This window comes from Schistocerca serialis, chromosome 3, assembly GCF_023864345.2.
Source record: "Schistocerca serialis cubense isolate TAMUIC-IGC-003099 chromosome 3, iqSchSeri2.2, whole genome shotgun sequence".
NCBI classification, from domain to species: domain Eukaryota; kingdom Metazoa; phylum Arthropoda; class Insecta; order Orthoptera; family Acrididae; genus Schistocerca; species Schistocerca serialis.
The window spans coordinates 474,753,502-474,772,189 of record NC_064640.1 but is presented as its reverse complement, the minus strand read 5'-3'; positions in this window follow the sequence as shown (position 1 = coordinate 474,772,189).

Genomic DNA, 18,688 nt, shown 5'->3' with positions numbered 1-18,688 from the left:
AGACTTAATCTACAACATCGACAAGTCCCAATCATCCTTGCAGCAGGAAGGAATACGTTCCCTCAGCCGTTATGTTTCTTGAGCAGGCCAGTAAACCACGAGTAAAGACTGCGCTTCAGAGACGCAGCAGAATCAGACAGAAAATTGACAGATACGGCAGGTGTAAGTAAATTTTTATACTATATAATTCAGCAGAAAGAGCATGAATTTAGAACAAGGGAAATAAATACGGTGCCTTTCCGCGAAATAGTTATTTTATTTCTGTTTTAGTCTGTAGATTGTCAAATAATTCTTATGACAGTCATTTAGGAGTAATTGTTGGAACAGACTGATAAGTCAGTCTCAAATAGGAAAATAATTAGCGCTCTTTGTAATGAATGGTAACACGACAGTAAGAACTTAAATAATAAGATATTAGATAAGTAGTTTGATTCAAATGGTTCAAATGGCTCTGAGCACTATGGGACTTAACATCTATGGTCATCAGTCCCCTAGAACTTAGAACTACTTAAACCTAACTAACCTAAGAACAGCACACAACACCCAGCCATCACGAGGCAGAGAAAATCCCTGATCCCGCCGGGAATCGAACCCGGGAACCCGGGCGTGGGAAGCGAGAACGCTACCGCACGACCACGAGATGCGGGCTAAGTAGTTTGGAATAGAGTTTACATACAGCAACCAGCAGAAGTACCTGGGTACGTGGATGTGAGAGTATAGAGGTTCAAACGGTACCAGAATGTGTACGAGTTATCCAGGTGCTGGTGATTCATTAAGTCATACTACCAAGATTCCTTAACAGTGCTCGTTATCCGCCAGATTATAGCCCAAACTTAGCTGCTGCTGTTTAAAAAAGCTGCGCAACAGTATGAGAACAGCAGCAACACTTTCGCATTTCACACACAACGAATCCTCCCACAGTGTAGTTATCCACAGAAATAGGCACTGTGCTAACACCTATCCGTGGACGATTTGATTCCTTCGTAGCAGACAGTCACCTCAACTTCTGGTCCTTCTGCACACGAACAAAGTTTGACAACTGAATAGTCCTCACATTTCTGACTTACGAAACTGGTATACTATCGAAACTAATTACCATGCCCTGCGTCCCTCCTGGCGCTGGGACCTCTAGTCTACCATTGACGAATTAAACCACCTACTCCTTGATTCCGCGAGTTAAAAACGGCCCCTGAATTGATTTATTATCTGCTCATTTTCACCTATCAACACTGTAGATATAGTTCTATTGAAATGTAGCATCACCCATGGCCCTTTGCACCTACAAGCACTGCTCGATAAAGCTCAAGTAACTCTCCCATCGTGAATACTACACTGAAGTTCAGAAAATATGAACACCTTGAACGACTGGGGATAGGACGTTCATATTCACAGGAATGTACATTAGTATGTTATGCAGAAGTGATTACATTTGAATCATGTCGGCTCGCGTGTTCAACGTCAACATGTAAATCGCGCGCAACACCATCTAACGGTATAATGTGCCTGCGGCTCTCGTCGTCGCTATAAAGCGAAAGTAATGAATCAATGTGACTTTAGCAGACGTGCATAATGCCTTGCCGGCGTATGCGCGAACCGTACCGTCAAATCAGTAAGTTTGATAGAGGGAGCATTATTGGCATGAGAGAGGTGATGCATCCATTCGGGAAACTGCTGCTCGAGTGGGACGAAGTGTTTCGGCAGTGGAACGTGTGTGTGGAGAATGGTTCACGGAAGGCCGTAGAACACGACGCTATGGGTCAGATCGCACCACCCAGACCACCCCCCCGAGATGATCGACACCTCGTCCGAATGGCGTTGCGGGACAGATCTGCGTCTTCCTCGGCTCTGTCGCCATAGTGGGATAGTACAACACTTCGTACACAATCAGGAGTGACAGTCCGTTGCTCTTTATGGTGGCATGGGTTACGTGCGCGTCGTCCACTTCTCTGCCTACCTCTGACGCATGTGCAGAAACATGCTAGACGGCAGTGGTGTATGGAACGATTTCACTGGGGATAGGAACGGCATCAGATAGTGTTTTTGGAAGAATCCAGTTTCTGTTTGTTCAAAAATGACGGCCGTATTTTGGTTCGCCGCAGACATGGGGAGCGACATCACAGTGACTGCATTCGCACAAGACACACAGCGCCAACTCGAGGCCTGATGCTGTTGGATACCACCACAAATCACAGTTTGAGTGCGTCCAGGGCGCTGTGACCAGTGTGACCTTCACGAATGACATCTTGCAACCCGTAGCCATACCTTTGCTACACGACACCCCAGACACCATTTTTCGGCAAGACATTGCACGACCATATGTTGCTGCACGAAAACATGCCTTCTTAGTGTCACTGGACGTCAGCCATTTGCCCTGACCCACCATATCGCCAGGCTTGCCACGAATTGAAAATGTGTGAGATATGGTGAAACGACAGGTGCAGTGCTGTGACCCAATGCCAACCACCACAGAAGAACTTTGGAAACACAGGACGCCATTCGCACCTTATACGTGTCGATGCCATCAAGCATGGAACAAGTTATCAGGGCCCATGGCGAACTCAGTGTCTACTAGGCAACAGATCACATTCTGAACCGAGGTGACTGAAGTGCTAACGATCTCTGCAGAATATCTTAATTTACGTGTCCTGTGAATATAAAAATCCCATCTCTAGTCATTCAGAGTTGTGGTTCTTCAGTACATGAGTATGGGACCGATGACCAGGCAGTTTGGTCCCTTCTCCCCCCTCCCCCTTCCCCTAAACCAACCAAGCAATTTCGGTGTAGAATACTTCACGGGAGACCCTCACATCAACTAGTGAATAGGCAATATATGTAGCGTCTTATCATTAATGGCTGTATACAGATAGATGCAACTATCGTGCATATCTTAATTTGGTATGAAAGCGGTGCTGATAGACAATAAAAGCGGGTTAAAAGCTGTGAGCTGTCTGGGGAAGTTAACCTTCCATTACTCAGCAACTGTTTCACCAGGTATCCAGTCTAGCTTACCAAATTCCCAAACAGACTAACATTAATTATAATCTTTTAATAGTCATACGATATCCGGTGATATGTATATAAAAAAGAGAATTTAAATAAAAAGAAATAAATCAGTTTATATTTGGAAATTTATTTTAACATTGAAAATTGAAATTTCAGCAAATTAAACTCGATTCATAACTAAGCTGGTGCCTTATTTAGGATTGTGAAAATGTGAAATTGTGATCTTACGTAACACATCAAATATGGAGCCAAGATTGGGAGACTGCATAAAACACTGCATTCATAAAATAACACACGCAGAACGTTGAAACATATGCAAGAGGAAATTAACCACAACCAACCGATTCAATTTTCACCCAAAGAAGTAGCGTTCGTAGCACAATCCTGTCCGTCATGTAATTATCACACACTGGTATACTAAAATTCATACTAACTCTCCGTGAAATCTTCCCGAAAAGAATAGCTGAGGGCTATTTGATGCTTACACCACACGCTTCACGTGGTCAACTTGGTTTACACAAAGAGTGTAACTCCACAATTAATTTGATAATTAAAATAAACTACATCGAAACGCGATTTACTAAAGAAAAACGTCGAACTGGTTACTATCGTCTTACTATTAACCTGATGGGTCAAACAACTGTACTATTACTGGTACTGGTACTGGTCTCACGAAGTACACCCCACGTGGGTTCAACATAAAGAAAAGTTGCTATAATGAAAAATTTTGTCAAGACGAGACGTTATAATCTTACGCACATTCGCATTGAAGATTGATGATGCTAGTTACAGTTACTGATCAACACGTGGTTCCACTTTACTCACAAAGTAGTGACAAAGCAACTACCGGAATATATTCTGAACTTCACACTCGAATTACACTGCGTTGCAATTTAAGATAACATTAGATATTTTAGAGCGAAACCTGAAATAAAGGTGATTAAATATTCAGTTAGGCTGAACTTAAGAAATCCATTGTCCTACGGACTTAGCAGACACGTGCTTAGCCGAAGATCATACCACTTCAGACGCTCACCGCGGACAGACTGACCTGGTCACTTCCTGAGGGTGGCTCACAAATACAAACGGAAGTGGCCAGAGGGGCAGCTTCCTATACCAACATGACAAGGGACGGACAGGACCATACTAAGAATAGAAACCTCTCTGCTTTTAGAAAGCGTAGCTACCTGTTCCGACGTTGGTCCTACTGTTCTCTAGCAGACAGGCTAGTCTGCTAACCTCAAGCATGCAACTAGAAATACATTTGCTCATTCATCCTCTCACACAGAAGGGAAGGGGGATGACAGTATCTTATCATATACAGTATATAAAAGAAAGCGCATGTAGGTTCCGTATGAGACTGTGTGACATGTATTACATATAAACTGTGTTTGAAAGTGTAGTGGTGTGACAGATCGTTCTTGTTTATGTGTAAAAGTAACACGTTCCACTACTCAGTCTCCTCCCAGTTAGTCAGAAAAGCCACAGTAAATTTAGACGAGGAATTTATGCCGTAAATGACCACAGATTTAAGAAATTAACATGAAAGGAATCCAACAGAGACCTTTCAGGTTGCCAGGGACCTTTGAATTGTTTTCAGTATTATACATGATTTGAGTAACTATTAGGCCATAACTCTGGGATTTTGACCTAAAAGCAAGAACCACTCAGTATTTAAACCTTTTAGAACTTCGTTACAAATGTATCAGACCATAGTGCCATGAAACGTTTTCAGCCATTTTCAGTTAATTCAATGGAGCCGACACATGAGAGAACAGAAAACCATTTCAAGCTACTCAGGACCATTCAGTCATTGCTTTCTTGTATTTTAGAGCATTTGCTCATTACATTGTAGAACATGCTCCAACGAGAATTACTTTGTTGTTGTAGTTATAAATCACCAGAAATGGTTGTAGATTTATGCCTAGAGTATTGAGTCCTTGTTATCTGCTTTTATAACTGAGTGTTCTCCTTTTACTCTGAAAACTGTGTGAACAGTATAGGAAAAGGAGAGCGTCACGTGAGATGAATATCCGATGCTTAAATCTTTCCAACTCTCCATAGAAAAAAAATATTGAAAATAAGGAAGTAAACATTTCTGAGAAGAAACAAATAAGAACAGCAATAGTAGTATGATAGTAATAATTAACGAAGTTGTGTACATCCAACTGATGACTATGGGAAGTTGCCTGTTCAGACTATACCAAACCAGCGGCCTGAACTCAGATATTTTCTTAAGACTGCGCTACTGAATTTCACTCTGGTCCTTTTCAGGTACATGAGATAAGGGACAAAACAAATGACTTACATGCACCACTTTCTGAGTGACGGTCGTTCTTATACTAAAAGCTGATGCAACAGCAAACAAGCGCGATGCACAGAGATAGGGAGGCGCCGATGTCTAGAACATTCAATCACTGATGTAGTATCAGTTAAGGTAGAAAGCCACATTTTGCTCTCAGAGCGAAGAATGAGGGAAATTATAGCAATTTACGAGTAAAATGACTCTCTTCCATCCGAAAAATTAAATTTTCTCGTTGACGCCTATTAAGCAAGACTTGTTGAGAATATTCCATCAAAATTACAAGAAAATATCCGATGGATCTGGAAGGATGATTCCGCTCTAGTTCCGAAAACAGTCGACGATCATAGAATTGCCAAACAAATTTTGTTATCCAATTATCAGCTTCTCCAACAGCAGGACGCAATTTTTGTATCGCTCCAAAAATCTCACTCTAGTGCTACTACCCAAATTTTGCAAGACTTCTGAGTTACCAGACATAATTTTGAGGGTAAGCTTCATTCGAGGCATCTACAGAATACATTGCTTAGTTTATATCGATTCTGCCAGATAATTATAATTACCGGAATACGCGTAACACCAAAAAAATCATTCAAATCTAAGTAAAATATCGTGTGTATTATTACATGTTTATATGCATAAGTGTGTAACAAAGATATGACTGCATCACGGTAATCGTCTATGTTGAAATCACATGTATAAAATGTTTGGAATAGGTCATCTCTATGGTAAAGATTGTTTAGCCATATTTCTAGGATGATCAAAAATCCAAAGCGACCAGAAACTCGGATTTTGACACATCTTTTTCTAGGAAACACATTATGTGAGCTAGAGCCAGTGCTTCGCAAGTGAGGCGCAGACGGTAAGGAATCATAAAACTGCATTATCTAATATCTCTTTATATTCTACTAATTATCCCTTCACAATTCTATGAGTGAATTACGTTTCCTACTTGACCATCTATATACTCGCAGAAACGATGCACAAAGTAGTACAGTACTATTACTATTCCATGAGCGCATAATTACTCTTTGTAATATTGTCTCTGGTGTCTTAAGAGGACTTCTAGGATCTTCTCCGTGCCGAATAGCCGCATTGAATAATTGCAATTTTGCTATCGAGATTACTGGAAGAAAGAGCTTGAAAATATATTGTATCCTACTGAAGAAAATAAATACCGAGCATTTACATCAAAGGTGTGTAAGGAATTTCATTATACATGCATTCTCTAATTGGAAATTTGCGTGGAGGTGTCGTTCCGTTGGTAATCAGAAGGGAGCTTCCGAAGAATTGGAAACGAACCTGCAATTAGTAGATCCAAGAGCTCCATTATTTAATCGGATAATTAAACTCTATCAAAGCAAACATTCCGCTTGATCTGAGGTTTCCCGACTGACTACGCAACGCAAGAAAACCAAGACATTTTATTTACACAGGATTGCAGATCGCTTCGAATCATCGAGACTGCGGAGAGTCATCGTCCGATTCTGATTAAGCAAGTAAAGCTTAATTATAACTTCCTTGAGCGACTGTGATGACTGTGATATGGCTGCTTATGAATGAGATCATTAATAAAATACTAATAACTAACTTTCCTCCTCACCAGCAACCAGTATAAACACAATATTAATTAAAATCATATTGGCGCCAGTGTGACAGGACTCCCTTGGATTGTTCTATAATACATGTATTTTCTGTTTCTACGTTAGTGGAGAAAGTTATTTCCCGTAAGCAACACGTTTATATGCCATATTGTTCCGAATTCGGATTTGGCGGGTATGATTCGCGCATACATAATGTTATTCTCTTTGAGGAGTTTGACTGGTTGCGATGGCGTCCCTTTGCGGCCATTTTGAAACGTATTGTGGAAGGTAGACCAGTTACTGTAAATGTGAAGAATAAAGCTGGTCTAACTATAACACATCGTGGACTTGTAATATTCGTGTCTAATGAGTTCAATATTGGAGACGAAGCATTAATATCGCGTCTTCGCGTTGTTCACGCCGATTGTCATATTCTTCATTGTTTGAATGTGAAACAGGAGATGGCGTCGGACAATTCGGACATGGACGAGGAAGCGGAAGCCATATATGTTTCGTCGGACGAAGATGAGGATCCGGTATCGCCGTGCACGAATGAGGCGTTGGATACGCCGCCGTCGCCCGATGCTTAGCAGGCCTTATTTTTCTCGAATGTGTAAATGGCGTACGGAGTACACGCAGTCGGATGGTGTTAGATTTGAGTATGGGAAAATGGGTAGTCAAGAGAAGAGCGACGACACTGCAAAGAATCTTGCAACGTTTAAACATTATGATATATCTGATGAATTTAAGTTTTTCGCTAATAAATATGCTGGTGTCATTATTAACAAAATTATTACATATATATATAGAGTGAATGTAAGGATAGAAAGACTAACATCATTAATAAAATACTAATAACTAACTTTCCTCCTCACCAGCAACCAGTATAAACACAATATTAATTAAAATCATATTGGCGCCAGTGTGACAGGACTCCCTTGGATTGTTCTATAATACATGTATTTTCTGTTTCATGATAAACTACGAGAACGAGCTGGAACTAAGCTGCAGTGATATCCTGTGCTGACAGTAAAGGTTGCCGACAGGAAAGGTTTCACCTACTAGACGAGAATTGCACTCCAGATTAAAGGCCAGAACAAACCAATTTTTAATTTTGTAGTTAAAGTAGAATTTGAAGTATCTTGGAAAGAAGTTTTTCAGAGGGGAGTTAGCTTGTAGAATTTTAATGTCGTGTGATTATTATTTCGTGTGTGAGCATTTAACTTGACTACCTGAGTGAATTAATCAGAACGTTAAACTTCGTTAAGACATTAATTTTGAAACAATATTCAGTGATTTATAAACTGTGATAGATAATTATTTCATGGTATATATGCATGTAAAATGTCCATGCATCAGCAACAAGACGTGCAACCGCTTTCAGCTGTTTCCGCCTAAGCAGAGGCCTCAGAGAGCTATTCTGAGACTGTTGTGGATAGCGGTAGAAATATAGAATACCCCGCTGATTCAGACAATGTTCGTATGGCACCAGATCTAAATGTTATGGACCCGTTAATTGTGATTATGCAGAAGCTATCCCTCTTAGCAGAAAATGTGTCAAATCTTGCTAAGGCACAAACAGAAGTCAAACGAAACTTATCAACTGTACAGGCTGACCTGCATAATAAGTGAAGTAAAAATCAAAGCGAATTACAGAATCAATTACGAGAAAGCTTTAATGAACTAGAACACAGGTTAAATACCAAGACACCGGAAGTAAAAGAACAGGCAGGAAGAACCGAAAAAAATCTTATTGCTCAAATAGAGCAGGTCCGTCTGCAACGTCAAGAAACTACCAATAAATTAAAGGCGGAACTAACTGAATATGTATCTGTCAAGACAGACACGATACAAAAACAAGTCGAACTTGTTCCTCAATTAATACAGGCACAAGAGGACATGCAGTGTGACGTAGCTATGATACCTGAAATAATAGAATCACAAGACAATCTAAAGAAGCAGTTAGACGAGGTCAAGGAAAACCAGACGAATGTTGAACATAGAATCAATGTACTTACCGGAAAATTTTCAGAACTAACATTAGAACGGCAGAATTTTTCTTCTGAAAAGATCGAAGAAACAGTGAAAGTAGCTTTGCAGTCAATTTCTGATAGTTCCGAAGAGAATTTCTTTAAGAGAGGGTTGAAGGGAGTCCGTGACCAACTTGGTGAGGAACTTCCGCGTTGAAAGGAGAGTACTGAAAGATCAAACAATCTAATCTCTCGCAGGAGGATTTGGAAACCGCGCGAAGCAAGAAACAAAATTCTCAACCTATGCGTGACATTCCGTCAACGTCAAGGTCAGATGCAGACAGAAGTATAACGTCACAGATTAGAGTTGATCTACCAGATTGTCACCGTGAAGATTTTGAACATGATGATTTTTGGAATCGTAGTGCGGTAGAAGAAAAAATGATTAAACAAATACAGTTCCAAATCTTTAATCCCGATAAAAGGAACGTTCATCCTGTAGTTTTCATTAGAAGCTTTAGAGGTCTATTTCCACGATCATGGACAGAATGGCAAAATATTAGTTTTGTATCAGGATATATTCAAGGATCAGGAGCATTGTGGGTATCTGAGCAAATATCGTCTTGTAAAGTATATATAGAATTTGAGCAGGCTTTTCTGTCAAAATACTGGTCTGCTGCAATACAAGAAAGACTAAGACAGGAAGTGTTATATCCTGATCCTTTCTCATTCTCTAGAGGATCCCTAAAGATATATTTTGAGAAATATATTAACAAATCTTTATACTGGGACGTACCAATTCCTTTACCTGACATACTCAGAATTACCCACGAATGTAAGGAATCAGTTTTTGTACATAAATGATAAGGAATTAGACTCGTTTATGACGACTCTTGATCACATTGATTTAATTGAGGAGGACGATCAAAGGCCAAGAGATGTTCCATCAAATAAGAGCAAGTGAAGCAAATCCGAGCTACACCAGGAACGGAAATAGCAATAATAGTAACAGCAATAATAATCACGATCAACCATCTTATACGCGAAGACTTAGAAATGGATTAAATGGAAACAAAAATTATTATTATAAACGAAATTTTAATAGCAGTGCCGCGAGGGGCAGTTTCAGGAACAACAGAAATTTTAATCGATTTAATGTTATGTATGGGAATGCAAGACAGTTCTACCAACAACCGCAGAATAATAACAATAACTACACGAACCAATCGAGGCAATACCGACCAAATTCACCTCAACAGACAGAATGGAATCACGACTCACCACAACAACCGATCATTATTGAAATAATTGACGATACAAATAGCAATCGTAATACAAATTAGTCCAACTAATCGTGACCGCATAGTGCCCCGGAGGAGTGGTCAGGAGATATATTAGGGGAAAGTCAGAAAAAGTGCAAATGTTACCATATAATGACGGTAAGCTATTAACTGAAGAGTTGACGAAAGATTTAACAATGTGTCAGAATGAAAGATCGAGTGTTCCTGTATCGGAGGTATTTGTCGAAATAGAGGAGAATCCAACGAATGTAATACTAGACACCGCCGCTTCTGCCAGTGGTATCTCAGGCGATCTTTTTAGGAGAATTATTAAGAAGAGGAGGGTACCATTTTCCCGGTAGAAAACAGTAAAATCATCGAAGTTGTAGGAGCACGCTCTCCCAGTGTCAAAGTACAAACCATATTGGAGATGAAGATGGGTAATGGAGCAATACGATGCACGTTCCTTGTAGTAGAGAAGTTGTTAGTGGTTTGTATTCTTGGTATTGGGAGTATGCAGGAGTACGATTGTAAGATTGATATTTCGGAAGGGAAAGTTAAATTTGGAGTAAATGGAGGAGAGATAACACTGGACTTAAATAGAAAGGAGACGGTACATAAGAAGTATTGTCGCGGTGCCACCATTCAATTAATTGACCCTACAGACGGTCGTTGGATGGATTTTTCAAATAATTCGCTGTAGAATGAAGACAGCAATCAAACAGCAGTACTTAAAGCCAGTGAATCAAATCAACTTACCGTAGAAAAAAGGCAGCAGCTTCATCATGTGTTAGCGGTTTATGAAAAGATTTTTTGATGAGAAACCAGGAGTTATGAGAGGGTATATGTGCCACATGCAAGTAATGCCACATCAAACTTACTGTCACACGCACTATCCGATCCCCTGGCGATTAAAACAATCTGTTCAAAAGGAAACAAATAGAATGCTGAAGTGGGATCTGACTGAGCCATATTGTTCCCCATTGTTAGTCTTCCCAAAACCTGGAGGCTACGTAAGATTAGTTCTTGATGCGAGAGAGATCAATAAAATAATAGTACATGTGAGAATTCATCCGGAAAATATTGATGAGTTAATTCAAAATTTTCAAGATGTTTCGTAGTTGACTAGTGTCGATCTGATAAGTTCTTATTGGCAAGTCCCCATGAAAGAAGAATCTAGGAAATATACGGCATTCATCTACGCAGGTAGAAGTTACCAATTTAAAGTTGTCCCATTCGGAAACAATATCAGTCCCAGAATATTAATTTCAGCGTTGGATTATGCTCTTGGGACAGAATTACGAAGTCGCATAACTGTATTCGTTGAGGATTTATTAATAGCCACGAAGGCATGGGAAGAGCATTTACATATTATGGAAAGGATTTTTGAAGTCTTCAAGAAGGCAGGAACTACAATAAACCTACAGAATTCTTGAAAGGTCTCTGTTGGATTCCTTTCATGTTAATTTCATAAATATGTTGCCATTTACGGCACACATTCCTCTTCTAAATTTACTGTGGTGTTTCTGACTATCTGGGAGGAGACTGAGCAGTGGAACGTGTTACTTTTGCACATAAACAAGAACGATCTGTAACACTATTACACTTTCAAACACAGTTTATATGTAATAAATGTCACACAGTCTCATACGGAACCTACATCCGCTTTCGTATATATACTGAATATGATAAGATACTGTCATCCCCCTTCCCTTCTGTGTGAGAGGATGAATGAGCAAATGTATTTCCAGTTGCATGCTTGAGGTTAGCAGACAAGCCTGTCTGCTAGAGAACATTAGGACCAACGTCGGAACAGGTAGCTACGCTTTCTAAAAGCAGAGAGGTTTCTATTCTTAGTATGGTCCTCTCCGTCCCTTGTCATGGTGGTATAGGAAGCTGCCTGTCAGGTCATTTCCGTTTGTATCTGTTAAGCACGCTCGGCAGGTCAGTCTGTCCGCAGCGAGCGTCTGATGTGGTAAGATCTCCGGCTAAGCGCGTGTCTGCTAAGTCCGTAGGACAATGGATTTCTTAAGTTCAGCCTAACTGAAAATTTAATCACCTTTATTTCAGGTTTAGCTCTAAAATATCTAATGTTATCTTAAATTGCAACGCAGTGTAATTCGAGTGTGAAGTTCAGAACATATTCCGGTAGTTGCTTTGTCACTACTTTGTGAGTAAAGTGGAACCACGTGTTGATCAGTAACTCTAACTAAGATCATCAATCTTAAATGCGAATGCACATGAGATTATAACGTCTCGTCTTGACAAAATTTTTCAATATAGCAACTTTTCTTTATGTTCAACCCACTTTGTGAGACCAGTACCACGTGCTTATACAATTGTTTGACCCATCAGGTTAATATTAAGATGATAGTAACCAGTTCGAGGTTTTTCTTTAGTAAATTGCTTTTCGGTCTAATTTATTTTAATTATCAAAATTATCGTGGAGTTACACTCTTTGTGTAAACCAAGTTGACCACGTGAAGCATGTGGTGTAAGCATCAAATAGCCCTCAGCTATTCTTTTCGGGAAGATTTCACGGAGAGTTAGTATGAATTTAGTATACCAGTGTGTGGTAATTACATGACGGACAGGACTGCGCTACGAACATAACTTCTTTGGGTGAAAATTTAATCGGTTGGTTGTGGTTAATCTTCCTCTTGCATATGTTTTTCGTGTGTTATTTTATGGATGCAGTGTTGTATGCAGTCTCCCAATCTTGGCTCCATATTTGATGTGTTCCGTAAGATTACAATCTCACATTTTCACAATCCTAAATAAGGCACCAGCTTAGTTATGAATCAAGTTTAATATGCTGAAATTTCAATGATCAATGTTAAAATAAACTTCCGAATATAAACAGATTTATTTCTTTTTATTTAAATTCTCTTTTATATATATATATATATATATATATATATATATATATATATATATATATATATATATATATATATATATATATGTATCACCAGTTGTTGCAGTAATGCAAGGTTAACTTCCTCAGATAGCTCACAGCTTTTAACCCGCTTTTATTGTCTATCAACACCGCTTACACCACAAATTAGAGCTACAACATTACACATGGCGACCCTGTTCTGTGATTCCTCTAGACTCTGAAATCTCTGAAACATTAGTTTGCGACCGTTGTGTAATCTTAAATTTTTTCCCTGCAGCGCTCAAACAACTTCTGCGTTGTTTCTGAGCAGACTCTCAAAAGATTCACGGCGTTGTTGAGCGGCGTTGTGTTGTTTGTCTTGATTTGTTTTCTATATTTGTGTGTTTTAAATGTATGTGTTTTTTTCCTCGCTTGTAAAATGCACTGACTTCGATCAAAGATATAAATTTGTTTTGTGTGTGAAATAGTGCGTACTAGGTTGGGTACCTTTCGTGTGACTGTCGTAATTTTGGGGGGATACATTTATTCTGATTAGTGTGTTACGTACCGGGTATAAATTGAACTAATGCAGACACGTAATCAAGCTAAAAGTAGGCGGTCAAACAACTTAAGCAACATGGACCAAGGAGATAATTTGATTTCGAATATTAACACGTCGGACGGTTCCAAAAATGCAATGGGGAATACTTCAGGGGAAATGCAAAACAGGACGAACGGGCTCACAGCAGAGCCAGAAATTAATTTGCCTCCAATTAACCATACTGATTTGGCAGAACTCATAAAAGCCTTATTGCATCAAAATAAAGAAATCGCAGAGATATCAGAAAAATCGTTCCGAGAACAAAAAGGATCATCCAAAAAATCGATCCGAGAGCTAGGCGAACAAATGACGCAGAAATCTGAAAAATCGATCCATGAGCTAGACGAACAAATAGACGAAAAACTAATCCAGCAGACAAATAAATTCGACAAGTCGATGCTGGGAGTGTCCCATGATATCTCACAAAGAATAAACAATCTGGCAAGTGAAATAAAAAGTGTTATTATGGAAGAATTAGGCTGTACATTTGAAAAATCGAGGATCGTCTGCAAGCCTTAGAACAGGGCAAGCGGAGCCGCGATGCGGAATCGAAAGAGAGCGATGAACCGCTACTTAGAAATTTCCAAGCTCTGAGAGAAGAATGTCAAAGGGAATGCCAGCAGGTACTCTCCAGGGTCCAGGAGGCGGACAACAGTTAAACGATTCACGCACTTGAACAGCAAGTAGAACAATTGAAGCAGACTGGGGCAGAGGACAACAGACAAATACATGATAAGATTGCGGCATTGGCGGACATCGTAGGCACGATGAAGGATAACAATACTACAACGGTAGCGGTCGTAGAGACCGAAGAAGTGTGTTCGCTTCTTAGATTTCAGAAGGGTCAGTTCGAAGTGAACAGGCGGCACAAAGCTGTAACAGGCGAATTACAAGAACGCGTGGGGCATCTGGAAAGCCGCATGGGGTGTGATTCCGAACTCGCCAATAGCACTAAAAATAGCTGTACGAACAGTGCAAAGAGGGACTCCGGCCACGAGAGAGATTTTGACGACAGGGAAGAATGTATTTTGAGGGGCAGACATAAGAAAAATAGAAACATTCAAGGGCCTCGCCGGGAGGAAATGCGGGGATTTGATTTCAAGCATTTTCTTACGGTGAGAAAGTTTGAGATATTTCGAAATTCGCAAAAAGGAATACATCCACGATCATGGCTCGAGCAATTTGAGTTCTGTCTTCCCCCCGACTGGGCAAGTTCACATAAGATAGAATATATGTGTGGCTATTTGGAAGGCGAACCGGCGATTCGCATGAGGTCGGCAGCGCGTCACTGTAACTCCACTCGGGAGTTTCGACAAGCCTTTCTGTCCACCTATTGGTCGGAAGCGGCACAAGATAGGGTCAAGCATGGCATAATTATGCTGCCAAATTTGAACCAGTCTGGTTTCGGCAGCCCAGCATGCCTATTCGATCACATGCTGCAGGCCAATAAATTTCTATACGACCCATACGGGCCTGCGGAACCAATTAGGATATGCATCACCAAACTGCCCATGCACTTGCGCCACGTCATTATTCCGGGATGATGCAAAGAGGACGTGGAAACGTTTAAGACACTTCTCCAAGAGTTAGAATATAATACAGCAGAATGCCCGCCTAATCAGGCACAAAGTTATTATGGGGCACAGCAGCGCGATTGCAGTCGTGGCCGTAGTACTAATCAACGGAGTGACTGGTCGTCGCGACGCGAACGGAACAATAATCGGGACCGGCCGTATAGAAACCGGGGTAACAGTTACGAACACAGGTGGAACAACGGAAATGATCGAGGATGTGGACAAGATCGTGAACGCAACAGGTATAGCAACCAGAATCGATACTATGGTGAACACGGTGGGAATAGGACTGTAGGCGGAGCACCACGTGATGAAATTCGGCCGGCTAACCCTAGACATAATCCAGCAAATGGAAATGAACAAAACCGGCAATGACAAACGATCAGCACAGAAGGCGCCCAATCGGAACAAATGAGCGACATGGCAAATGAGTAGGGATTATAGAGAGGAGAATGAATTGATTAGTTTACATTTGTGACACATGCATTTTGAATAATATGTTGGTAAAAATAATGATAAAGATGTTTCTATGTGATTGATTGAAGTGATGTTTGTAGTTTTTTTTTCTTTCCTTGTGCAATTAGGATTTAGGTTTGTTCAAATGTGAAGATAAAAGTTTTCTTTGTGAACAAGTGAAATGATGTTTATGGTTTTTTTGAGTAAATTGAAAGAGTCGCTCCTGAGGGAAGCAAGGTCTGTGTGGAATTAATGCAAAACTCAGGGGAATATCCGATCTGTGGGTATTATGCGTCTGGCAAACCCAGGTCCCCAGCTGTTAGTAGCCTTGTCTCAGATTTTCTGCTTTCAGTGCTACTATCTATCTATTACTATTCTATATCTGTCAGCATAAATGAGGAGCTCTTACTATAGTATGATTGCTGTATGAATATTTTAAAATTGGAGAACTCTGAGAAAGGAATGAGTAAGTTTATAATCTTGAAAACAGAATGCAATAATACGATTGTTTAACCATTGGCTTCCCAATATGCGATGGTATGTTAATATTGATGATACATGTCTTTTTTGATCTTTATAGCTGAGTGTGTAAAGTGCTGTCTATGGATTTCGTCAGTATATTGATTCCGTTCAAGGTGAAAGAAGAATTGTGGTTTGTGTAATTTACGTGGCCCTGGAATATTATTGTGGTAGTCAAATACGAGCAGTTTTTTAGCAAATGGAGAATGGAACAGAAATATGGGTCCTTTCTGTAGTCTTGATTGATGTTGAGCCAGAGCCTGAAAAATTATTCTGCGTTAATACTTGTCCTAGAAAGGCGACGTTTATGTGTTTTACTGTTGCTGTGAGCATTACAGCTTACTATTTTCGCTGGTGCGGGATGCACTGTGTAACGTTCCCTGGCAAACTCACACTATTAATAAACAAAAATTTAATTGTACCATATACGCTGCTGTGAAGCAATTTGTATATACTGTAATTATTTAACAAAAATATTATCTAATTTCGTGTAAAAGACATTCGTTATTATTGTAATATTTTCTGTAGTAATATTCTCGATGTACTTATGATTGTAATATTTCTATACTCATAATGTAAGTGCGAAATGTGTCAATATCTGCGATAACAAAAATGTAAAATTCAGCCACAGAGGAAAATAATGTTGTAAGATTACAAAGAGATGTTAATGGTCAGCAGTAATATAAAAACCACCACGTAGTGTGTATTCTTTGTCGTCTCCCTGTAGAGCTGAAAGTGAGAGCAAGCTGTGACGTAGCATTTTATGAACGGGTAGACTTCTTCTGTCTGTATCTAGATTTAGCCGCCATTAGAGGACAAATTACAAACTAATGTAAGTTGACTTATTGTTGTGGTCTAAATATATTATAATTTTATCAAAAGTGTGTATTATTAATGTAAATTAGCTTGCCCATGTCATCTATAATATTTCTTTAAAGAATTTTCAGCATTTTTAGCGGTGTTGCTGGGCTGTGCCGCGACCGAACGATTTGAAGCGGCGGCACATTTAAAAAAATTGTTCCGCTAAGAAAAATTAACCAAACCCGTAAATCGGAAGCAGATAAAGATTAGCAGTGAATTAAGAAAATGTTTTTTCTTTTACAGCGATCCTGAGACTGACGGAGTTATTTACTAGTTTCACATTTGTGCATTCATAGGCGGATAGTTAACGTTGGAATTTAACAATTTGGTTCTTTCAAATAACTTAAATGTATAGTGAAGTGTGTTTTATCGATGATAATTAAACGTCGGCTTGGCAATATTTAACCATTTTCTGCTAATAGAGACAGTCTTGTGTTCCATAGCTAACGCCGGGAAAGAATTCAGTAAATATTTGAAAAAAAAAACACTGCATTTAGGAAATGTGTGCCGAGGCCGAGTTATATAAAGGATTTAACTCTCAACTAAATATTCTTAATCAGTTAATATGAATTCACATAATTTTAAACGTACTTAATTCTGTGTAAATGAATTTTTATTACCACACGTAAATAAGAGGTCCTACAACAAAGTTCGTACGTACAGAAGGAAAGAAAAATAAAATCAAAAACGCAATATTTTTTTAAAAAAAGGGTAACTAGTATTTATTTATTTATTTATTTTTTTAATTTCATTAAAACTGCAGCCTATATGAGTTGAACTGAAGAAATGTCCCCCTTGAAGGTAGAGGAAGATTAAATAAATTTGATTATGGGCCGAAGGAAAGCTTGGTTTAATGTAATAAGGATGAAGCAAAACATCTGTCATTTAAACTACAGGAGTATTCGGATATTTTGTGTCTGTTGTAAGTTCAATATGTTAAGATGAAACTGTTTTACAGAATAGAGGAGACCACAATTTTGCCATTCATGAGATCTGAATCCAGAATAACCACCACAGGCGAAATAACTGATTTGGAAGCGAAAGGTAACTTAAAGAAGGAATGAAATTGCAGCAAAATAGGTAAGAAAATGTAGTATAACCTGTATGATGAAAATATTTTTACCCTTCTCAGAGTCATCTATGTTATTAATTCTTGTGATAACTTAATCTTAGATGAAATTGTCTTACTGTTTTATGTGTGAACATATGAGTATGATAAATGTATAATAGCGAGTCCCTTATCAGGTGTGACAACTGGTATAAATGTTTTGGCGTGCAAATAACCATCGTTCTTTTTACTATGTGTTTAAGGAAAGTTTCTCCATATTTATCATGTGACAAGACATATGCCGCGAGCGCCAAGAAGAGGAAGAATTAGAATAATGTTGTAGTCGTATAAACACGGCGTTTAAGTAGCACTGAAGTAGCCTATTGGATTAACTAGTAGTGGGTTGAAGTAGAATTTTGAGTAATTCATGTTTATGGGTAGTTAGTTTGTAGAATAGTCAACAGGTGTGCATGTGTATGTGTAAATAACATTTGAGCCCCATGCTGTCCTGACCTATACTTACACAAGGCATAATCCTATTCATTTTAGTGAATTAATAAGTAGCATTTGATTTATTAAAACGCAAGTGAACCACATTAGTGACATGAATTTA